The sequence below is a fragment of the Heloderma suspectum genome, chromosome 3 (assembly GCF_057233095.1).
Source record: "Heloderma suspectum isolate Gila_16-S chromosome 3, 16-S_ref, whole genome shotgun sequence".
In the NCBI taxonomy this organism is placed as follows: domain Eukaryota; kingdom Metazoa; phylum Chordata; class Lepidosauria; order Squamata; family Helodermatidae; genus Heloderma; species Heloderma suspectum.
In genome coordinates, this window is record NC_139460.1 from 193,955,330 (window position 1) to 193,978,871 (window position 23,542).

The 23,542-nt window shown below is 45.5% G+C and overlaps 1 protein-coding gene and 1 long non-coding RNA gene across 2 annotated transcripts in view; one reads left to right on the forward strand and one right to left on the reverse strand.

Moving 5' to 3' along the window:
* LOC146350577 (uncharacterized) overlaps positions 1-12,387 on the reverse strand; it is a 70,602-nt gene extending 58,215 nt beyond the window's left edge. The window contains exon 1 of the long non-coding RNA XR_014789321.1: positions 12,153-12,387. This is a non-coding gene — a long non-coding RNA (uncharacterized LOC146350577). The remainder of the gene's footprint in view (positions 1-12,152) is intronic.
* Positions 9,252-23,542, forward strand: part of ZMIZ1 (zinc finger MIZ-type containing 1) — a 556,702-nt gene continuing 542,411 nt past the window's right edge. The window contains exon 1 of the mRNA XM_084845236.1: positions 9,252-9,573. The gene's annotated coding sequence lies outside the window, so the exon portion shown is untranslated. The remainder of the gene's footprint in view (positions 9,574-23,542) is intronic.

Here is a 23,542-nt window from a genome sequence, read left to right on the forward strand (position 1 = left end):
GCCTCAGAGTGTAGGGCTGGTTCCAGATTTGACAGGACCCTGGGCAAAGTGCCATCTGTGGGACCCCTTCCTTCATCAGTGACCCTGGCAGCTTTACCTGATAGAGGTGGGGGTGTCTCCATGGTCAATTTGCTGCAAGCTGGCTCCATTTGGAGGTCGTTTGGGCACATGAAGTCATGGCCACTTGTAGCCACCCTGGAGCTTTTCACAGAAAAACTAGATTTCCTGAGTCTACATTAAGTCTGATTCTTTTCCTTAAGTTGGGTTCTCAGCAGTATAGTTGTTGCGTGCCCCAACCCCACATTTACCTCAGGTATGCTAGCCCTGCCCAGGGGTGTGCCTTTCACCATGACTCCAGTCATGGGGTGTTTCCTGCCTGTGTTTCCCAGCACAAACCAATTCATGTCTACTCAGAAATAACTCCCATTGCAGTCAATGAGGCTTGTCCCCTGAATACACACTTCAAAATTTATAGAGCCCCCACAATCGAAATAACACATTTTAAAGCACTAATTCCCTAGAGGCTGTACAGCACCATCTCAAAGCTGTGATTCTCTATTGTTTGGTTTATTGCCGTTCGGAAGTAACTAATTCGCATCTGCGCAGCATCGGGTTGGAACGGGGGCTGTTTTCCGTCCCTGTGTTTTCCATCCCCATCTTTCCTAGCATAAACACATGTGTGTCTACTCAGAAGTAACTCCCATTGTGGTCAATGAGGCTTGTTCCCAAAATGCGCACTTCCGAAGTTACTGAAATTTCCATACATTGAAATAACGCGTTTAATTAAGGCGAACCTTCTATTGTTTGCAGCATCAGTAGCTTCAGGGGAGGGAGAACGCTGTGTTCCTTTAATGATCATTGCTCTAAGGAAGTAATTAATGGGGGAGGGGAGAAGGAGAATGATTTTTGTTGAGACACAGGAGGAAACCTCCCAGGAGTTTATCGGAGAAGGGGGGGGAGCCTGGATGGAGGGGGCGGGAGCCTCTCTTAATGGTTGAGCAGCCCCTGCCAGTCAGATGATGTTCACTCCAACCACCCCACCCCACCCAGAAGTATGTTCTGTAAAGCGACTATACTGGTACGGTGCGCCCGTTCGTGAAGCCCTGCGCAGACCAAAGCTGATTTCCAGGAAAATCTGGGTAAGCCACCATTCCCTTTTCCTTCCGTGGTTGGAGACACCCCTCTGGGAACTGTCGGGCAGCAGTAGCTGCACTCCAAACAGATCCAAGGGTTAGGGTCTAGCCACCATTTTTATTCCCCACAATGACCCAAAGCAACATTGTCTTGGGGGCACTGTGGGAAATTAAAATGGTGGCTAGACCAGCTGCCTCTTGTTACTCAGAGTGCAGCAACAGGGAAAAAAATGAAAGTATATTAATAAGTGCAGGCTCTTTCCTGTACATATCACTACTAAGAGTTTCTCCTTTGCCTTTTTCATCTTCTTAAAATTCTGGCACGATCCAGCTCAGTGGGACTCACTTCTGAGTAAATATATTTAGGTATGTGCTGCAGCTCCAATGGAAAATAATGGAACGGGACTTAGGATGCTTCCAAAGGGGTCCGTGTTCTCCCAATCTGCAGGCACTGTGTAGCTATTCTGTCTTTTCTTTCTTAACGGATTTCCCACAGTAAGAAAAAAAATATAGAAGCTGCTTTGGAAAAACATGTGTGTTGCGTGCTAACCTGCCCCCCCCCCGGTAAAATTCCATGAATGAGGCAGGGCCATTGCACATTAAAAGCCTCCTCTAGAAGGACCCTTGATTAACATGGAATACATAACTTATAGAATTCTCTGCAACAATACACAGCGATGATCACTAGCTTAGACAGCTTCTTTTTTAAAGGATTGGCCATGGAGGATCAGTCAGTCAGTCAATGGATGGCTGTTAATCAGCACAGCTATGGACATCTATATACAAAGGCAGTATATCTCTGAATGGGTATGCTAAGGAGAAACAATAGAAAAAGGCCATCAGCTTCATGTTCTCCCTGGGAACACCCAGAGGGACATCTAGCTGGCTACTGCTGGAAGCAGAACGTTAAACTAGATGGACCCCTTGAAGTGATCCAGCAAAGCAGTTCTTATTGGGAATTATGCCCGAGTAAGGGCGCAATCCTATGCACTAGTCCGCCATAGGATTGGTTGGTTCCTGGAGAATGGGGTGTGGTGGGCTGCCTAAGGGGCGTTCCTGGGGGTGGGGTGGGGCAGGGCAGGGAGTTTGGAAGTGCCAGTACAACACTTCCTGTATGTCATCCGGCTTCCCCACCCAGTGCTCCAAGTTCCCATGGCGATTCAGCCAAAACTGGCTGTCTGGCTGCGAAAGCAGCGCAGTGGGAGCACAGAGGAGGTCCACTCCTCACCACTCTGCAGGGGATGGGCAGTCGCCGCCGAGTTCGGAGGTGGCCTTTCCCCACCCCCCATAGGATTTCTCTCTCTGTGTACTTATAATTGCAGCCTTAGTCATGACTAACTTTTGCTGGATTGTGCCCATTGTATTCCAAGGGAAAGCATGCAATACAGCCTTATAAACATGTTCCCATGAAAACAATTTAACACCTTAATATTCTAAAGCCAATTTCTGAATTGGCCCAATACCCTTCTAAGAAACCACCATTTACTTATCAGACTTGCAGACACCCTCCCACCCCCGGCCCAGTTCTTGTCTTTGCAAAACTGTTGAGCCGTTTCCTTAAAGTTGTGACTCGTTAGCAAGTTGATCGTTCAATAAGAAAAGAAAATTAATTGCAAATTAATATGCTATTAAGGTGAGATGCTAATGGCATATCATCTGTGTTATTATAATGAAATGACTGCATGGGTACAGTGTCATCATCACTTACTTAAGAAGGCTGGGTTTATTCATCCCACGCTTTAATAATGGGCATTGAAGGCAGTGATTTATGGCTCACGTTGACTAAACAGTATCCATCTTTTTAATCTCTGGACTGCTGGGTAAAATTATTGGGGTTTATATTCATCTCAAAGGAAGGACAATGAAGTGTAAAAATAAAAGGGAAGGAACCACCATACTTCCGTAAGATCTGGCTGCTGTGATAGTGTTATCCCTGCACTCCTGGGGCCTCTTGAAAACATTGATGGAGAACCTGAATCAGACATGGTGTGTCTATAAATAACTGGGATGTCGTTGCAAGGTTACAAACTCTGCAAAACCATCTAGCTAACTGGTAGGGCTGCAGACTTTAGTCAGTAAATTAATCAACTAAGACAGCAGTGGGGAATTTGTGGTCCTCCATATGTTGCTGGACTATACCTCCCATAATCCCCAAGCATTGGCCATGCCTGTTGGGGCTGATGGGAACTGGAGTCCAACATCTGGAGGGCCACAGATTCCCCACCTCTGAACTAAGATGTAAAGCTGCATAGCGTGGAACTACCCCACTGAGGTCAGTAGAGCCCTCCCCTTCCCTATGAGGCCATCGCTGCGATGCAGGCAAGCAGCACTGATGCTACCCGGCTGTTCATTCCAATGCTGAGGCATAAGCCTTCACCTTCACTATTCTCCTTCATGTGTCTGCGGATGGCTCTACTCTTCCTTTCCCTGGGAGCAGATTGCACGCAAGGGCACTGTGGGAGAATGAGCTGGGTGTCTGTAGAGGAGACACAGCATAGAATAAATGGTCTGGTAGATATTGCTTCACCCAGCAGTGTAGAGATAACTCAGCAGGCATAGAGGAGGGCTTACTGATTCCTGTAGAGCAGCTACACACATACTACTCTGTGTGTGCAAGGGGTGGGGGTGGGGGTGGTGGAAGACACAGAATCATAGGGTTAGAAGGGGCTGACAAGACCATTGAGTCCAACCCCCTGCTCAGTGCAGGAAGCCCGATTCCTAGGCGGTCTCCCATCCAAGTACTTACCAGGGCTGACCCTGCTTAGCTTCCGAGATCAGACGATCAGAGATCAGACATCCAGCCCTTTGCTCATGCACCTTTAATTGCACCCTTAATTTATTAACAGAGGGTTAATGCTAATAGGTGAGAACAAATTTCAATGAGTGGGGGCTTCAGGACTGTTATGGTTCTGGTGTGTTAGTGTAATAGGGAGTTAAAGCAATTTAAAAACCCTGCAGTAGCATTTGTTTGTTAAATTGTAAGTTAACTCACACTTCCTCAAATATCTCAAAAATGGCACTTATATTGAAGAACTTTTAAATCAGTTAATCATTAATTGGTTAAAAAGGCAGTTAACAAATCACCTAAAATTCTTTAATCAATTGACACCCCAACTAACTAGCTTTCTGTATTTGTATTCTTAAAAACGGTACTTGTAAGGAAAACTATAAATATTTCTCCCTTACCTAGCATTTAAACATCTTGACAGGGTGTACAAATATGCCATCTCCTTAACATTACTGACCGGCTGTTTTAAAAGCCACCCTTAATAATATTATTAAATGGTATATAGTGTGCATGGTGGGATAGGCACCATCACAGAACTTCCTGTGCCCAGAACCCTGTTAAGAATAAAGAAGTGAATTGGATGGAACTAGTAATCAGCCAGTGAATCCAATCATAGCTCATCCCCCATCACAGACACACTTTTTGAGGAATTCTTAATAAAACTTCTGAGGTGCCGCAGGGCTCGCAGGAATAGCTTGAAAACCACTGTGGATGGCCATACTAGTAATGATGTGTAATAATACTTTCAACTGACCCTATCAATGACAGAATAGAATCAAGCTCTGATAGTTATTCCAGATTAATTAATCCAGAACAAGAGTTACACCTATCCATCTCATTACCCTGGAAGCTGGGTGCTTCGTCTGCCACGTGAATCAACAAAGTGCTTCATGTAGGAGGTGAAATGCGGCGGGTAGGGAAAATATGCACCTTCAGTATCAGTTTTGTTTTCAGACTGGAACTTGTTGCTAAGCACCATGCTTGTTAAATAATCGCCTTGTAAAGTTACGGTACTGCACAAATGCTTTGAAAATGCTAATATGGCACACAATGCCATTTGCATTTACCATAGAGAACCAATTATATCAGAGAAAAACTAGTTACCAGCTGCCATAGATGGTAAAATGATCCTGTTTTGTGCACACTGCTTATATTGGAGAAAATTAGTTTCCTCCAATGTGTATAGTGGTCTAACTGATGGCAGAACAGTGCCCTGTAAACAGGACTGATAGCGATGGCTTTGCAACTGGGTTTTTCTTTATCCATCTGTCTAATGTGCGGCCTGTTCCTGCAAACAAGACTGGCTGCCTGCCTGCCTGATCCAACCCCAGCTCAGATAAGGCCTCTGTTCTCTGCATATGTAATATGGAAGCAATAGCGACTTCACAGGGTGGTTGTGATGAGGATACAAAGTGTCGCCAGCGAGGAGCTTTAATCAGAACAAACTATGAATATTAAACAAGAACATTTAACCTCTATACTTTCAACTGACCCTATCAACAAGAGATTCTGATTTCTGGAACTTTTTCCTGATACATCACTGTTCCTCCCCCGCCCCCTTTTGGAGTACACCTTGTTAAAATTACATTTGTTTGATTGCTAGAGTCAGCATTCTTCAGGGTTAAACTCTTTCCCCCCGAGTCTCTAAAAGTAGTATCTCTGAGTGGGCCCAACTTGTAGTTGATACATTTGCTTGGATAAGATCACTTAGGGTGCAATCCTATGTATGTTTAGACAGAAAAACAGTCCTACACCTCCCAGCATTCCCCACACACTTGCACATCCACTCTCTGGATGGTTGTGGGCCCTCATGAACAACATGGGATGTGGTGCTGGGAGAAGGAGGGGATGGTAAACTTTCCTTCCTTGAACTTCCTTAAGGGTGCAACCCTATGCATGTTTAGACAGAAGAAAGTCTTACAACTCCTAGTCCAGTTGGCTGGGGAATGCTGGGAGTTGTAGGACTTTTCTCTGTCTAAACATGCATAGGATTGCAACCTTAGTGAACTTACCTTTGGATCCAAACCATTATCTCTAGTGTACTTGCATGTAAGTGCATGCACATGAACACTAAGGCTGTACAGAGTGCACAGCAAGCCATTTCACATACTGCAGTTGTCGAGGTACATTTTGAATTGTTGATAATGCATTGTAGAACCATTCTGTATTTTTTTGTAATGGTGTATCTTTAACCAAAAGGACCATCACCTTCTTTGCTTTTAAATCAATAGGGAACAGGGCTATTAGAGTAAACTAGTACAGCGGCCACAGCATGTGAAATAGAGCCTTCAGCAATGTGTGATAGTAATGGAGAGGTTGGGCAATAACCCTTGTTAAGAGAATTGGGGTGTTACAAACACACCTGTTTTTATCTGAGAAATGGTGGAGGTTATGTTAAACCAAGTAGGGAAAGCCAGCTCTAAGTCTGAGAGGGCCCACAGCAATGGGTCCTAGAATGGGGCCCCTTAGGTCAGTCACCCGCCCCATGGGTTTAATGGCAGCAGCAGCAGCAGCACTCTGATCAACCAGATGGTCTGGGAGCCACCATTTTCATATTCCATAATAGTTCCAAGGTAGCATTGTGGAAATTAAAATGGTGGTTACCAGACCCCCGCTGTGGGCTGCCATTTAAATTTCCCACAATGCCCCAGAGCAACACTACATCAGGCACATTGGGAGAAGTTTAAATTACAGCTTCCAGACACCTGGCACTGATCTGAGTACTGGGCAGTTGTCTAAAGCCTCCCTCCCAGGCAGGCATGGTTAGTGGGCTCACCAGCTGCCCAAGGATGCTGCATGTTGATGCCACCTATGCAAGTAGCCTTTACTCAAGGTATATCTACCCAATGGATTTAAACGGGCTCAATCATTCCCCCACTCCAAGAAACCCATAATTCTATAAAGGGGGTGGGGGTGCTAGGCATCTCTTAAAGAGAATTACTAATTTATATCCTACCTTTTAGTCCAGGCATCAGCAGTGTGCCCCCCCCACTAGGGTGGTGTGACCTTGGCAGCTGCCAGAGGATACTATGTGCTGGTGCCAGGCCTAGGATGGTTGCCCATTCAGCTGGGGTTAAAAATTCGAACAGAGGCAGACTGAGTTCTAGGACACAGAGAAGTTAAGGGACAGGGAGCCTAGAGGCAAGGAGTCTGAGGGGAGGGGTGAGAGGAACTTGAAGGAAAAGTAGGAGAATGAGGCTTGACGAAACAACCAGGGGTCAGTATCCTTGGGCAGCTGTGGAGATCCCAGATCCCTAAAAAGGCCCATCATTGACTGCTGACCTCCATTGTGACTCCTTGTCATTTGTTCACTCAGGTGAGCAGGTGGCAACTGTGGTGAGAAGCAACAGCTGGGACCCCTTCACCTGCCCTCTGCCTGTGTTGTGAGGTGAATTGTGCCTGCTGGGCCCAATCCCTTCACCCGCACAGAGGGAAAGGGCAGGTGAGTGACTGGCTTGCTCATGCACCATGTCTCTGTGTGAACGAGCAGTCAGTAAGGAGAGAGTCACTAAGTGCATTTTGCGGAGGGTCTCCCAGAACTTGGCACTGACCCTGAAAAGGACAGGAGAGGAAGGGATTTCAGGCAAAAAGGGGCCAATCGGAGGACAGAGTCCTGTGGGAAAAGACTCAGTCCACTTACAGTCAGGAGGGGCTACATGGTTTGCAGGGAGGGAAAGAGGAGTGCTGGGCCAGAGATAAGGTGGCCAAAGCAAGTGGGAGAGAGTACACGGTGGCTTGTAAAGCTGGAACCTGAAGGTTGCATCCAGTGTCAGTCCTACTTAGAATAGATTCATTGAAATGAATGGGATTTAAATTAGTCATGACTAACTTGATTCATTTTGATGGGTCTACTCTAAGTAGGACTAACATTGGGTACAGCCCTGAGTAAACCATGGCTGTTGAGGGCACAAAGTTGAAGAAAGGAGAAAGTAGGACTGTGTTAAAACTATAAGGTTAGAGTAAGGATGAAACTGCAAGCCTAGTCAACCCGGTGAGGGTTTCCCATCTGACCTGCAGAGGCCCCCCCCCCCTCCAAGCTCCACCCTGCTGGGAGAGAGACATCCCTGACGCTATATCTGATCAGAGATAATAGCCAGGATTCGGCTTTGTAAGCTCCCTGTCCCAAAGGGGATGACAAGTAGTGCACAAAACTGGGGACTTGGATGGCACTTGGAGGAGTCTGTTCATGGGTTGCTTGTTGCCCCAGCTGGGGACTCAGCTGGCTGCTCCCCCCAGTCCTTTTCTCAACGTAGAGAAATGCACAGAGAAAAGCAAAATGGCAGGGTTGAATGATAACAGAGGGGTGGGATTTCAGAGGTGGGGCCCTGCCCCCTGATGCCGTCTGGCCTGCCACATTGGCCCCAGGGCAGGGCAGGGCAGGGCAGGGAGAGGGAAATAATCTGCCCCCTGCAACAATAAAAGTTCAATGTCCCTGGTCTAAAGCCATGAAGGCCCTATTGCAGGAGGGAGCATACAAGGGAGGCTTGGAGGCTAGGGAGCCACAGACACATCTGTCCAGAGTCTGGACCCTAGTAGGGAAAATGTATTAAACACATTTCTGTCCCACCTCTCCAATTAATTGTCAAAAGCTGCTCATACGAAAAAATATGAGATTCTGCCCATTGTGGCTTCTGTTATCATTGTGACCTGCCTACCTTAAGAGGCTGTTGAGGACCAACAAGGAGTGTGTGTGGGGGGGCTTCACATTTATTTGAAGTAACCAGCTGATTCCTTGGCTTTACGCTTCTAACACTTAAACCAGTAATTACTTAATTCGGTAAGGGCTGCTGTTATCCATATCCAGTTCTCTGGACAGGGTGGACTCTGGAATTCCAAATAAATATGTCTGGGGAATTTGCAGGACTGGGAACTTTTCTGAATATATATTTAATGATGGAACTAGCCGTTTTCTATTAATGAAGCATCTTAGTTGGGCGTATAAAAAGCAATTGTTTACGAAAAATAAAATCGAGCAAAAAACAATATCCAACCACATTTTGCTTGAAGAAAACCCCAACCATGCCCCCACTTAACACACAGGTTCCACTGCGCTATTAGTGGCAAGAAGCTGGTTGGCCAGATTGCGCCCGTCTTAAAGCAAGAACAGCAGCTAGCTAAAGGGGAAGGTGGGGGAAGCGCTCGCAAAAAGCTCTTCCCTTGAGCACGCTGTGGGGCATACAGGGCCAGTGTCCCTTTAAGGAACCGAATCTCGGAGAGCAGAGTCCTGCTTCTGTGACCGAGGAGGAGCCGCGCGGTGTGTGTGTGCGCGGCGAAGAGGGAAAGCTGTTGGCACAGGCATTGTTCCCTGACGTCACTCAGCCAGCTCTGCTGCTGCGGCTGCGGCTGCTCTCAAACTTGTCTTTGTTATTCAGAGCTCTCCATCTGACACAGCGGCTGCCTGCAAAACGCGGACGCCGGAGCGGCTCTACAACACCTGGACTGGAGCCGTGGCGTATTGCAATTAGAGCAACAGACAACTTTCTCTTGCTTTCAGAAGTGGGCGCTTGTCTTTCCTCATGGGGGAAACTGCGCGCGCGCGCACACACCACATTGTCCTACTGCTAAGGCTGAGAGTGTGGCGACCTGCTTTTTTCTCGAAATGACCCAAAACGAACCGATCCGCATTTCCTTGGAAGTCAGAGTTCAGCAGTGGTAAATATGTGTGGGATGGAGTAAAGCACTTGTGCCTGGGATTGAGACTGATCCTGTGTATGATTACTTGGAAGGTCCCCTGAGTCCCTCAGGTGACTTATTCCCAGCAAAGTGCATGCAAGCCTCTGTATACTTGGTTTTGAGTAAGTCCCATTGAGTTCTGGGAGGCTTCTGAGTAGGCATACAGAGGACGGGGCTGTTAGTGAATCCTTTGACTTGCCGGCAACGGCTAGGGATAATCGTAGCTCAGTCACTGGCCATGCAAGAGCACCCGCTGAACCCCCGCTCCCCCGGGGATACGGCTTTTCAGACACACACATTCACAGAAGCAAAGGGGAGGCAGAAAGACTGGCCCGGGTCTTTGAAATTCAGGATTAGGGTTTGTTTGGAAGAGAGGAATCTGAAGCCCTAATGAGGTTAGGGTACATTAATAGGTAGGGAAGCGGAGAGGAAATAAAGATCCATGGTTATGGCGAAGTATTTGTATTTAAACAGGCTCATAGCCTTGGGCTTGTAAGGATGCAATCCTATGCATGTTAGACAGAAAAGAAGCCCTACAACCCCCAGCATTCCCTAGCAAGCAACTTCTACCTAACAATACTCGAATGGTTAGCAGGGGTTAACAGGGATCGATACGGATCGTGGATCACGCACTTTAGAAGACTGTACGTAACCCGATCCTATGCGTGTTTGCTCGGAAGTTCCACTGAATGCAATGGACCTTATTCCCGAGTAAGAATAGTCCTGTGGCCTCTTACTTGCAAGTAAACCCTTTTTAGAGGCAGTGGAGCTTCCGAGTAAACATAGGATCATGCTTCACATCACAACCCGATTTTCTGCTTAATCAGGTTGTGGATTGTGTCCGAAAAGTAATTTTCAGAAAATGAACAGGAGCCCTCCCTTGTTTCGGGTGCGTCAGAAAAAGCGTTGAGCTCCCAAATATTTTATTAATTTTGAAGGGTCCAGACGACTGGGAGTGATAGTCAAGTAACAGCCAGATTGTTAGATGTTGGCTAAGGTCTGTTTCCTTGAGGAGGACGCGGGGGGAGGGGAGGGCACAGCGTGTCACGCGTCCCTCCTCATCCATCTCTCCAGAGAGAGAAAAATATCCTTCAAATAGTTTGATACGTTTGCGAAAATATAAAGCGACAGTTTTCCTCCTTTTCAACCAGCCCAAACAGTCCAGCCTGACCAACACGTGCCTGCTTTGTATGCACGACGCAGCTGCGCCGCCGGATCTTTTGCATGTTTACTCGGATTGCAAGCCCCACAGAGCTCGATGGGGCTTCCTCCCAAGTGTAAACGCTGCTGCAGCCTTAGGCTGCAAATCCTTGGCGCGGCTCAGCCGGGAAGCCCACACAATGAGACTTACTTCCGAGGAAAACATGCGTAGGATCAGGAGGGCTGTTAATCGGGGCAGATTTAAATATATATACATATTTTGAAAGGTTCAACATCGATTTCTCCTCCAGTCACAACAAAATGAGGAACGGGGAGGAGCGCGCACGGAGGGCGCCCTTTAAATTGCTTATCTTCAATTGCATAATCTAGCCCCGTTGGAACCAACGGGCGTTGAATGTGTTCGGCTTCTTAACAGCACGTCATAAAATATTAATTGCTCTGGAAATGGGGGGTGGAATGAAGGGGGGATAACACGGCGCTGGTTCTTTGCAGGTCAAGGACCGTTTTTCGTGTTCTTTAAAAAAAAGGGGGGGCCGTCTGGATCCCGTTGTTTCCGGCTCATTAGCTCCTGGCCGTGGCGCCGCTTCTCTTGGTCCGGATCGCGCCGGCGTCGCAGGTGGCATTGTGCGTGCTGAGGCTGCACAGCCCTGGGCCAGGAACGCCTTCTTGAGGGTCGCCAGCCCCATCTGAACGCGGGCTGGGTTCCGAGCAAAACGTGCGGGGGGATCGGGCGACACAGCTCCCTAGCTCTCGCCGGAGGACTCGCGCCAAAAATAATTTTAAAATGCGGGGGAGGGAAGAGAAACAGCAGAAGAGCCGGTGGATGCCCCGGCACCGCTGGCTCGGCGGAGGCCCGTGCTGTTAATTCGAGGGCGAAGAAAGCGAGGAAGGCTGTAAACGCCCTCCCGCGCGTCTCCAATGAGAGAGATCCCTCTTCGATTTCGGGGGTGTGTGTGTGTCTGTGAGGCCTTAAAAAAGAAAAAACCTTTTCAATTAGCATTGAGAACCAGCCGCCGCCCCCTTCCCACCAGAACTCTGCTATTAAAAACACGCGCAGCCCTTCCTCCTTCGCTGTGACGGCCCCTCCCCTTCTTTTTTCTTTTTTTGCCAGTCCTTTTTTAGGGCAGCTCCAGGCGTTATACAGGCTTGGGGCACCGTCGCCTCCCTCTTTCCATGGTGGCTGCCTGACGAGTCTAACAAATCGCAGTTATATTCGCGGGGAGGGGGGATCACAGGTTTCTTTCCAGTATGTTATTTCCTTTAATTGTCTCCCCCCCCCTTTCAAGATCAATAGTCCCCGATTTTATCGATGTAGACTCAGAAGTAAGTCCCCCTGTCTCCAATGGGGGCTAGTTCGCAGTTAAAATGTACGTGGGATTAATGGCTGTGCGGCTTACCTGCGAGTAAGTCCCATTAAACCTCGGGGGGGATTCACCTCCGAGTAAACAGGATCCAGTTGCACGACGATCCGAGTAAGCAGGATCGGGCCGCCCGAAGATCCGAGTAAGCAGGCTGTGGCTGCACGTCGTGGTGTGTGTGTTTTCATGATCATTACTGCTACTGGTTTTCTAGCAATTAAACAATTCACAGAGCCCCCCCCGCCCCCATGCGGAAGAAACGTACAAAAACAATGTTTTTAATGTTCTAATCAAATACAGTCTCCATTCAGAGAGAGAGAGAGAGAATAACCTTAAATAATCATATAAACTGAGACACACCGCCCACTTTAAAAGTGCATCAGTTTTGCACAGGAGCGAGTGTGGAGGTTTTTCTGTAATGACGGGGGGGGGGGGATGGCAAAAGGATGCGTGCGCGTCCCTCCTTCCCGCCCCCTCCCGCGGTTAATTTTTATAAACAATCGGGCAATGATTTGCGTTTCACTTCGGTTCTTTAGGCAGGAAGTTCTTCCCTTTGATGAGGGTGGTGGGAGGGGGAAAATATTGAAAGACAATTATTTGCGTTGTTCAACTTGGCTCTTAAAGATTTTAACTTTAGGTGGTCAGAAGGTGGGGTGGAAGGGGAAAAAAAGACAAGCACACACAGAGAGGAAAGCATCCTTATAGCAGAGACAGCTCCCTTTCAGATAGGAATCTGGGACAGATTTTGCCAACAGCCAGAAGCAGGGCCCTTTGGTAATAAAATAGCCAATGTAATTTGACACTTCAACTTGCTCTGCTCTCTGCTAGTTGATTCACTTATTCTCCCACTAACACTGAGCTCCTTTTCACTGTCTGCGAGAGATTTTTTTTGGCAAGAAACGAGTTTTTTTTTTAAGACCTAAAATTTAAAAGCCACCTGAACAAGACCTGCAAATCTACTGGAAAGAGGGAGTATCTTGCATTGCCTGCTTCCTTCCATATGAAATTTCCCTGCTTGCAAGCTTTGCTAATTCCCCCCCCCCCCCAATCTGTAGGTAAGTTTCGTCTCTCAGTTCATTCACATCTCCTTGTATTTGGGGTTCCGACCAGGGATGTAGAAACAACAGAAGTAAAGCAAGATAAGAAAATGCATAGGCGAGACCTATATCTATAGATTTGTTTTATATTTGGTGTGGAGAGTGGGAATGGGGGGGGGAGAAATCCAGGAAACCAGTGTGAAGACTTCTTAAAGGGGCAGGTTGTGTTTCTGTGTTTGGCGATGTGGGGGTTCATGAAGCAGCGGAGGAAAAACCGGGAGATCCTGAGGAAAGGCGGGTTGTAGTTAATTTAGCTTACTAGATTAATATTTTGCTTTTTCGCTCTTGCCAGGGGAGGAGAGGGGTTTAAGAAACGAAGCAGCCAGACCTTTACTATGGATCGCTTTATAAAAAAATCAGAAGGAGGTGGGCTTGTTCGGGGTGGGTGGGAAGGAGTGCAAAAGAAAGGAAACCTACACATTTTTAATTCAGCAAAAGGTGTCTTTGTGTGCCTTGAAGTTTGAGGAGCCAAACAATGTTGCTATTTAGGCACGCTTGACTGGGGGGCGGGGGGGGGGAGAAGTGATCTTGTATGATAAAAACAAAGGGGGTTTAAAAATAATCCGGAGAGCTTCTGGTTGAGGTTTACGTTTTGTGTGTGTTTCCCCCTCCCTCTCTCCTCCCTCCCTTCTTGGCCGGCTTTTACTTTTGCTAACTGGTTAATAAAAGGCGATTCCTTTAAGATTCTCCCGACAGGGACCTAATCGATCGATCAGGAGGAGGGTTTGCCATGGGGAGAAGAGGGGGGAAGCAGAGGAGATGTAAGAAGGTGGGAGGGAGAGGGGCTGAGCTTGTTTTCCGGGCGTTGGGAAGCCTGACCGAGTGTAAATTCCTTGTGTCTGGATTCTGAAAGCCAGTTGGGACCTGGGGCCTCTCTTGCAGGGCAGGAGGGGAACGCGAGGAAGGTTTTTTCCTCTCTCTCTCTCTCTCTCTCCCTCCCCCCCAACTGCCCCCCCCCCCGTACATCTGTCCAGGAAGCCAGTAGGGGGTGGGGGTGGGAGTGGAGAGAGAGAGAAAAGAGCCTAGCTCCTGCTTTCTTGCTATTGTGAAATTGGGGGGTGCGGGTGCGGGAGGGAATCATTTCCCCCGGAGACTAGCTTGGGATGCTGCAATTAAAAAAAAAAAATTAAAAAGCAAAATGGCAGTTAAAAGGCACTTGAGGAATGTAAACATTAAAAATAGGAGCCATCTGAATTTAGCCTTTGATTTCTTGCCATGATCTTTTAGAGAAGGTCTGTTGGACTGACTTTAAAAAACAAATAAATTGCGGGATCTGAAAGATCGATCATCCGTTTTCTTTTCCTGCTCAGCAAACTTTTGGATATTTGTGTGTTGTACGCACGTGTGAAGCTTTTAATTTAGTTGCTAACTTTTTTTGGTGAGAGGGAGAACTTCTGAAATGCCTGTTGCCTTTTTCTGCCTCTGTAATTACATGTATCATTAAATAACGATAAGAAACTGGAAGAGGGGATGGAGATAGAACTGCCGCACACAATAGGATGTTTTTGCGTGGTTGTGGTTCTTCAGCCTGTGCAGCTGGGAAATCTTGTAAGCCTGCAGTCACAGAGGGAGTTGAGACAGTAGCCAGTTTTTAAAGTCTCAGCCCCCTGTCATCACCACATTCTGCTTGGGTTTTTTGTTTTGTTTTTTTGTTTTACACTGTGTATATTTTTGAGCTTCTGTTACTGATCTTGAAAGGGCTTAATGATTCTCTAGGGCCAAAGGAATAGGGTGCCTTTAATTCAGCAGGCCTAAGTGATGCTGGGTGTTCTGACTGATCTCTTCTCTCCCCCCACCCCCACCCCATGCATTGACTTGAGAGTGGAGGATTTAACTTGGCAGCTTGAACAAATGCCCTCTCAAAGGTTTCCAAGAGACAGTAAGAGAGCAGGAGTAGGAGTGGGGGGAGATGAATGCCTGGGTGCAGTCTTAGGGTGCTACCTAGCTGGGCTTTTTTTCAAATATGAAATAGCTATTTAGAAACCATGAATACAACTGTGAGCCTCAGCAAGGCGATGGGCTTATAAAATTTGAAAGGGCAAAAACATGTTCAAAGCTCTGGCTCTGAGTTCTGGTTGAGTGGGGCTCCCGGCTGCCTTGATGTGCCAGAGTTTTTGAAAGGAATTTTTTTTTTTAGCAACTCTGAGCTTCTTTTGAAGCTGCAGGATGGGATATGGCCTTAGAAACTGGAAAGGTTAATGATGGAGTTGCTTCCACCAAGATGTTACTGATTACCTTTTACATAATTGGGGGGGGGGGTTACAAGGGAGGATTATAGGGGTAATGGTGGCCCAGCTTGGTACTAGCGTATAAAAGGGTCAGAGCTGGACCAAGGTTCAAGTAGACGCTCAGCTGTGGTCTTTCTGGATTAGGTTACTGTATCTCAGCCTCTGTTTGCCCATCTGTAAAATGCTAATTTTTCTCACACTGATTTTAAGGATGTATAAGATAAAGGACATATTTTGATCTGCCTTGAGTCTAGAGTTGTAAATATAACAAATAAAACAAAAACAAGACCTAGTGGCTTGGCTTAAGGACTGCATTAGTTCTCCAGTAACCATGTATACAATAAGACATTCTTGTAAATAGCCGCTTGCCTAGTTGCTTTAGGTGACTAAGAAATGCCTCCTGAAAACCTGACAGTGAAGTTTGACAAAAGTTTATTCTCTTTCTAAAAATGAGTAACCCAGGGATGTTTAGACAGGTGGGTTGGTAACTGCAGCTTTTAAGGTGTAAAGATCTACAGGAGAAAAGTTTCTCCTTGTGTTAGTAAAAAATGGAGTTGTGACCTGGTAGGCAAGCTCCTTAGACCTGCCACACCTTTCTTTTAAGTTACAAGTAATTAACATAAGTATGTGTATGACAGGTGGGTTTGTAAAAAGAAAGAAAGTAAAAAGTAACTGTTAGGGACTTATCTGCAAAGCTGCTATAGCAGACATTTCTGACCTCAGTTGTACATGCACATATCACTGAGGAAAAGTCTTGGGAAGGGGGTGCATGCTTCTAAGCATGATTGTCTGTCTCCCTTTACAAGAGAATTGAGATTCATCTTGCAGCAGTTGGTTTCTGCCTCCAACTTCTGTCTCTCTCTCTCGTCTTACCCCTTCTTTTGATCAAGGCAAATTTACTACAACATCAATCTTTCTTTGGCAGGGCCTGATTCAGGTTTATGAATGCCAGAAGACTAGGGCTGACCTTTTTCTGTTCAAGTCGAGGATGTTGAAACACCAGCCATCAAACAAAAGGCACATTGAAAGCAAGATCTTGCAACAGAGCACGTGTGACTTTCAGACTAGTTGCATGCATTTGGTTGATGCTGTCTTCCTCTGAGTTTGGAGAGTACGGAGGCTATTGGGAGAGGAGGCAGAGGCCAGTTTTTAAAACAACACTGTAAAATCTAGATCTGTTAAAATGGCCTAGCTTACAAACAAAAGACTAACAAAAATCAAGTCTTTATTGCTTGAACACACACAAAAAGCCAAGTATAAAACAGTGTGATCTAATGGGTATAAGCATTATTATAGTTTAGAGTATTTCATCTTTCAATGATTGTTTTTAAAAGTTTTGAGTACAACCTCCAGCTACCAGTCAGTTATCAGGGAGCTGTTTTTCATTGACGTAACTATGAAGTGGATCATTTTGTAACTTCTAGAACTAGAAGTTGACTTGGATTTTCTCAACTCTTAGTCTTCTTGCACTCCTCTACCCCCTCCATTCCAGAAAGCAACACCGAAACGCAATAGAACCCAGGGTTTAGTTTCCAGTTACGGATTTCTGTCTTAAACAGTTTTTTAAATGGATTTGGAATCAAAGGGAAGATTTTGCTTTCATTATACATTGTAGAAGAGCAACTGAATTCAATATCATACTAACTGAGGAAACTTAGGAGAATACTTCATGCTTTTACAGTTTTTGTGGTCCCTAGCACTTGACGTTAAAACAGAAATAATTAATAGTATTACGTAGCTATACAGCCTGTAAGCATCCAGGAAAATTGTTTGGTTCAGGAAGAGCTTGTTGCTGCAGATGCTATAAACCATGTTGAGGTTGTTGCTGTGTACAATCAAACCAGTGCATCTGAGTAAAAATAAATACTTAAGGTCATTCTGTGTGAGGCAAAATGAAACCTGCTCTACCTGGATGAAAGGCAAGATATAAGTGTTAATTTAGATAATCTTTTTTTTGAAGAGAAGTCCTTAGGGAATTTTTAGAGAAAAATACTGTTACATAGGTTTCTACACATAACTTTTCCTATGGTTATTTGCTCTCAGTTTAATGTTCCCTCCACTTCTGTAGGTCTCAAAGATTTTTGCAACCTTACCTGCATCCCAGCCCTCCTACTCAAAATGTGTGCAGGAAGGGGAGTGGAATTGCATCAGTGGAACTACTGCTGAGCAGGAGTATAAGGTCTCATGCAGGTTGGGTATGTGGACCAAATTATAGAGAATAACTGTTTCTTTATGCAAACAGTGGAGAAAACATGTACTTCTTTCTTTTACTCTTTCAGTACAATATCAGGATGATAATCTGTGTGTATACCTGATTGCACCTTCCTTAGTTGACTCGTATTACAGCTGTACTGAATGATTTACAATCTTCAGATTCTTTTTAATCCGGTAGAGCTTTGGCCTCTAATATTTGATCCTGAGAAAGATGTGGGTTTCATAAGTCCCAACCCTATGAAGTTGGGATTGTTTTTCCTACCGTTTGGGTCTCTATTCTTCGGTAGGTTTGAAAAGTCCCCTCAGCAGCAGCAGTAGTAGGTAAGTGAGCAGCTTGGGATCACCTCATGAAAAGCACCTCCCTGTCCATCAAAGTAAATTGATTTAGTGACACAACTTTTGAAGCCAGCATTTGGAGCAAGTGACCAAAGTTTCACATTCTAATAGGGATGTAAAACATGGATGTACAAAGCTCATGTTGGGTGGGTCTATTTGGGAGGGCGGTGTCCAACATTTATGGAACTCTCTTTAAGAGAGAAAGAGCTACCCCGCCACTCTTAATCCGATCTGTCTCTTGGTAACCTGGCCAGGCATTTGTTTTCCTAGATGGAGTGAGACGTGGTGGCCCTAGCACCTCTTAGTTCTGTTGCCGCATTCGTTATTTCCTCTTCTTTATTAGAACTTAGTCAGATTCAGGTTTGAATAGATGAGGAGCTTCTCTCAAGGGGCAGGACTGGGACCTCAGTTTGTGGACCTTTGTCCTAGTAGTCTGCGTTCCTAGTGGTGAGTTTCATCTCAAGATCTGCTCTGTATTAGTTTCTTCATTCAGGTCTCCTAAACCAGCCTTCCCCAACCTGGTGTCCTTCAGATGTTTTGGACTTCAGTGCCTCAGCCAGCATGGGCAGTAGTCAGGAAACCTGGGATTTGTACTCCAAAACATCTAGAGGGCATCAGGTTGGGGAAGGCTGTTCTAAAGACTGGGCTGGTTTGGATGTAACATTCGTTGCTTTTAACAAGGTGTAGTTTATTAAGCTGTGAATGAGCATCAGGCCCATGCACTTCCTGCTCCCCCTCTCCTGTCTGCATCAACTTTTGTGTGTTTTTTAAACTACGGTTCCTTATTACGTCTGAAACAGGGAACTGTGGTTTAATATCTGTTTACTAACCAAAATCTTAAACCACAGTTTGATTCTGATTAGTGAAGTGCCATTAAACAACAGTTCCCTATTTCAGGCATATCAAGCAACTGTGGCTTAATTTAACCAAGAAAGCAATGATGAAGCTGGTGCATGATCAGAGGAGGATGCTGGACTGATTCTAGTTTTTAGGAAGCTGAGAGGACTGCGTCCGAAAAGGTGCTGTAACTTGCTGTTAAGAAAAGTCAAGTGTTCTTTGCAAGAGCTGAGCTGCTACATCAGATGAGCTCCTTGCAAGCACTCTGTTTTGTTTTTAATAGTTCATTAAGATGAAGAAATTAAATTTTGTAACAGTTTAGCTGATTAGAATTTGTGGACAGACTTAAATATGTTGCCATGTGTTAAGGCAGAGCGGAAGGAAGTTGGATCGTATGGCATTTGCATTGTGAGCTGCCCTGGGGATTCTTTAGAGTTGAAGTTGCAGGATATATATTTAATAAATGTAAGTGTATTCTATTTTTTAACTTTCTAAATAAAATGGGTGAGTGTAAAGGCTAAGCTACCTCAAGTAATTTGATTGTCTTTACTTTCAGCCTGGGTCAAAAGATGAGAATGTATGTGTCAGGGAACACCAGGAAGTAATTTCTTGGTATGAAAGTTTAGGCCAAGAGAAAGTGCCTATATGTTCTGCAGTTCAGATATCCTCTGAATATCAACTGCTAGTTATGAAATCCATAGAAAATCGGTTTCAGCGGGACTGTCAAGATAATTTAATCAGGGAAAATCTGTAGAAGTGAATTTCACCATGGATTTTTTTTTTTTAAGGGATTTGATCACAGCTCTGGCTACGAGTACAGGAAAAAATCCATTAGTGACTAGATGCAAAGGACAGCAGCAGGCTTCTTGTACTGTTAACAGTAGTATGTCAGATTAGAGAGACCTGGACTGAAATTTCTGTCTCAGCCATGATACTCATTTTGGTCCTGTCTCTATTGCCCAGCCTGACCTACCTCACACGATGGTTGTATGGATTAAATGTGGATACATCATACATGCTCCCATGAGCATGTCAGAGGAATGGTGGAATGAAAAAGAAAGGGGAACACAAGTACAGTTTGTTGTGCAGGGAGGAGAAGAACTGTACCTCCTAAAATTCTCTTCTACTTCGTTGTTAAAGGTACAGGAGTCCATTTCTCTTTTGCATCTAGTGACTTCTGCAGTATGACTAAAATGCAGCTGGCACTGGTTATACAAAGCTTGTTGCTTATTGGATCTCCATGTTGTGACACTTGTGTTGTGTTCACATGACTGGTCCAGCCTGTGACAAGTACAGTTTTCAGTAAACCCATGCTGGGGCAATCACATGTGCACCAACTGCTATTGAATTTGGCCTGGTTTAGCTTTTGGCATGGCGCCGCTAACCTCCACCTATGGTGGCTTCCAGCGGCATGTCAAAAAGTGGCATCAAGCCATGGTAATGCATGCATGTGCCATGACCATGGGGTTGGCATGATTAGAAGTTAGCATGATTGTATGCTGCTGCAAATTGGTTTGGTCACATGGGTGAGTCCTCTGCTGAGTAGCCAAGAATGCAGAGAGAAATCTAGGAAGCCTTGGAAATCTGTTCCTTTTTATAGTAGTTACTCCTGGGGGGGCTTGAGGAAGTTCACCAGGCCACTGTGCAGCCTGCAGTTTTGTTTACCCCTGTCACCAAGGGAAGGAGAAGAAGCAGTGGGGTTGAAATGGTAGTAGATTTAGACTGTATGTTAAAAAATACTTCCTGATTGTAAAAGTACCTTTAGGCACTTTTAGGTGAGGGGAGAATTCTGAAATGTAGGCCAATACAAACCCTGTTCCCCAAACCCCCCCTATGATTACAGAATAGAAGAGAGGCAGTATTTTTCTGAATAATCCCAAGAGCACTAGTCACCTTTTTAATTTTTTAATTTCATAAAACATATTTTTACAATATCGTCTCAATATCTTTGTACAATATCTACAAAAATGAGTGAGTCTACAAATAAAACTAATAACCAGAGACAAATCTGAAAATAAATATAAAATCAGTAAATATTATGCCTAAACAGCACCACAGTTTAATAAAAGCATGTATGAGCTAAAGACCAGAGTGAACAAAAATATTTTTTACAAATTGTCTAAAACTATATAGTGGGCAAGCCTGATGGATTTCCCTGGGGAAGAAATGCTACAGTTGCAGTGCCACTACTGAAATGGCCCTTCTCCAAACAGTGGAGCATGTCCTACCCCCCTAGGAGGTACCCAGTGCACAGCCTCTTCTGATAATCCCCAAAATAAATTTGTAGGTGTCTTTACAGAAGTCTCAACTTTTAAAGGCAAATTCTCCATGCATTTGTTTCATGTCACATTATCAACTTTACCCCAACACTGCTCTGTTTATTGGGGAAGTGGGAATCAAATACATGACTTCCTTCCCATGTAGAATGTTCTGGAGGTGCTGTCTCTTGTTTTTGTTCATTTCAAAATGGATAAGCTAGCCCTCCTGCTAGTGATGCCATTGAATCTGTGTGTCCATATGAGCCCCAGAGCATTCAGAGCCTGTGAGGCAGGGAGGATTAGGGGGGCCAAACACTTCAGGGTGCCTTGCCCTGTCCTCTTCACACCTGCTTCCCAAGCAGATAACGAGATTTTGAGAAGAGTATGCATATCGAACAAGAGAATGGTTGGGGATGGCACACTCTTGTTCGTTGGTGCCATTATGAACTTCTAGGTCCTCCCTACAGAGCATGGGAGAAAGAGGTAGCAGAGTCCAAGGGATCAGGAATGTGTACAGGGCTGTGTGAGATGTTGTTGCTGGAATGCTCAAAACCACCTAGATTGGCCTATCTAGCCCACTGCTGTACAGTCCAGCAGACTGCAGCTCTCCAGGGACTTGGCTTGGATCACCCCAGCCCTGTCACCTGGGGCCCTTGTAAGAGGAGATATCAGGGATTGAACCTGGGACCTTCCATGTGCATGTGCTGTACTGGTGAGCTATGCCCTTCTCACTCTGGTTCAGTGGCTAGGCAGGTTGGACCGGAATCATGGAATTGTGGATTCATGTCAAGACTGTCATGGAATTGACTGCATTCAGTTCTAACAGCAAACCATAGTTCGCCATTACGAGCCTGAGCAGCTATGAGCCTCAGGCTCATGTGTTCCTTCCCTGTCCTCCACATGAGGGGAGAAAACGTAGAATCTTCCAAAGCTGATTTGCAGCGAACCATAGTTTGCTCACAAGCCACGATCCCAAACTATGGGTTGATTATGTTTTGCACAAACCATGGTTTGTCATGTTCAGACAAAGCAGCAAACTATGGCTTGCCACAAACCAGCACCAGAAGCTTCTAATCTCCTCCTCTGGCATGTAAGCTTGAGCTGGTGCCCATAATGGCAAACCATGGTTTGCTTTCTATTTCAACGGACTCTACTTGTTCCCTTTGAAAAATTGCTGTATCTTTGTCACAGTTTCCAGTCTGTAAAATGACTGCAGTAACCTAAATTACACTGTGGTTGTGAGCATGCAGAACAAACAATGTACGTCAGTTCCGCACAACTGGTGCTCCTCATCTGAATTTAGCCCAGCAGTACCATGATAAACCTCCTGTTTTGCTGCCTGCTTGGAACTGCATAACAGATGAGGTTATCAAGCACCTGGCAGGCCGCAAGCAAGACCATGGGGGCTGTTGTTGGGTAGATGGGTCATCATGAGAGCTGCAGGCCTGCAAGCAAGTGCTTGGTTGCATTGGAAAAATGGCTAGTCTACACGTGCAGTAGAATGAGGGGGTAGAATGGACTGTACCACTTTAGGCTTGAAGTGGGTGTTGCTATTCACACTACTGAATACTCCAGTACCTCCTTCCAAGTAGAAAACCAACTCACCGGGGAGTGAACTGTCATGTTAGGGTAGGTGTGTTGTTTTTGCTTGCAGGGAGTGGTGGTGGTTGTTTTTTTTCTTTTTTAAAAATAGAAATGGCATCCGCCCACCCCTGTCCCTTGTTCTACCATCTTAGGTTTCTACTTCCTCCCTTCTGCTGCATGCATAGACCTGGCCAAAGTCTGCCCACAGGAAGGGGAAGTATATAGCAGAAAAGGGCAGGGCAAAGCTATTCGGGTTTGAGGAGGCCTACAGTTTTCTGCGGAGCTGCAGCGGCTGTCTGTAAAGGAGAGTTCTGGTTCAAGTCTTCTCATGGCTGACATGGCACAGAGAGTTTGATTTTTCTCCTACTAAACTTTCATGTCAGAGGCTGGTGGAGGGCTGATTTATAAAACAGATGTCCTAATGTTAGGACCTCTTTCTGCAGTCCTTTATAGCCTGGCTTGCTGAAATCACACACCACCCATTCTGTGATTAGCTCTCTTCTTGGCACTGGTATTTTATCTCCTGTTCAGAGGCAGCATTCAGTTTCTCCCCATTTGGTATCTATTACAAGGTCAGAGACAGTACTGTTTGCTTCAGGCCTACTTTGCTGGAGGAGGACAGCATTTGGGTAGCACTTGCTTCAGCCTGCCTAGGTGCCTTGTGAGCATTGCAGCCAGTCTGTCAGGCAGTTCCTTAATTTTGAATTGGAAAGGGTATAAGTCTTGTCTTTCCATTTTTCCAAAGCATCCACTGCTTCCTGAAAGCCAAAATGAGGTAGGGCCCTGACAGCAGATCCTACATTGAGATTTTAGCAATCCTAAAACAGACTTTTAATGAATAGCTATAAACAAGTTATTGTTTGGAAACAAGCCCC